Consider the following 1,367-nt stretch of genomic DNA (forward strand, 5'->3'; position numbering starts at 1 on the left):
CAAGGCAGAAATCTAAAAAACATCCTTGACACTTCCTTCTCCTTCAACCCTGATATCTACCCCTAAACCACATCTTGTTGATTTGAATCTGTCTACTGCACTCCATCTCCTCTACAGCAATCTAATCCAAACTAGCCACATCTCTTGTTTAGATGGCGGCAGTACTTTTCCCATTTAAACCACTACCTCCTGCACACTGATGTTCATAGCAGCATTATTCACAGTGGCCAGGACATGGAAGCAACCGAAATGTCCTGTGATAGATGTTTGGATAAAGAAGCTGTGGTACATATACACAATGGACTATTACTCGTCCATAAGAAGAGATGAAATATTGCCACTTGCAACAACATGGACGGACCTTGAAATAATCATACTAAGCAAAATAAGCCAGACAGAAAAAGGTGAAACCCACATGCTATCACTTATATGTGGGATATAAACCGAAAAGCAACAAATGAACAGGACAAACAAATAGAGACTCATGGACACGGACAATAGACTAGTAGTTACCAGAGGGTTGGGAGGAAAGGAGAGGAAGGAAGTAGAAGGGGTAAAAAGAGTCAAATATGTGGTGATAGAGCAATCTATGGGAGGTGAATACACAATATAAATATACATATGCCTTGCTGTTAAAATATACAACTGTCTATGGCCATGCCACCCTGAACAAGCTCCATCCCATCTGATCTTGGAAGCTAAGCAAGATTGGGCCTGGTTAGTACTTGAATGGGAGACCACCTAGGAAGACCAGGCACTGTGGGCGTAAAAAATAAAAAATAAGGGATTGTAAGCTGACAAGGTCCTTGCAATCTGTGAAGATTGCCTCACCTAAAATACACACACACACACACACACACACACACAGCTGAAACTTACTGGATTTCATTAACCAATGTCACCATTTAAAAAAATAATTAATTAATTAAAAAATTAAATAAAAAATAAACCATCACTAGTCCATTCTCTAGAATGCAGGGTGATTTTTTTCAAATTACGGATCTGACCACTTCATTCCACTACTGCTTAAACTCATCAGAAGCTCCCCATTAATCTCAGGCTAATGATCCCAATGCTTACTATTGCCCACAAGATCCATCCCTGGCCTGGAACCCACCCGCAGCCCAGCCTCGTCTGAAAACAATACTTCCACTTTCCCTCTGCAGGTTAACCACACTGTCTTTTTTCTTGAATAGGCACGTTCCCTCAAGTCATGGAACCTAGAACACACGACCTCCTTGATCTTACCATAACATTCCCCTTCCACCTCTTCTTCTAGGTTTTATCTCACCCTCCGATTAATTACCCCACTCCTAAGTTCTCCATCTCCACATTTACCATAGCTGTAAATTTCCAGTAAACTGTAG

The 1,367-nt window shown here is 41.0% G+C and overlaps 1 pseudogene; it reads left to right on the forward strand.

The window, feature by feature from the left end:
* The first annotated feature begins 647 nt into the window (after positions 1-647).
* Positions 648-766, forward strand: LOC118613075 (annotated as a pseudogene).
* The last annotated feature ends 601 nt before the right edge of the window (positions 767-1,367 follow it).

Source organism: Rousettus aegyptiacus, unplaced genomic scaffold (assembly GCF_014176215.1).
Source record: "Rousettus aegyptiacus isolate mRouAeg1 unplaced genomic scaffold, mRouAeg1.p scaffold_m13_p_17, whole genome shotgun sequence".
In the NCBI taxonomy this organism is placed as follows: domain Eukaryota; kingdom Metazoa; phylum Chordata; class Mammalia; order Chiroptera; family Pteropodidae; genus Rousettus; species Rousettus aegyptiacus.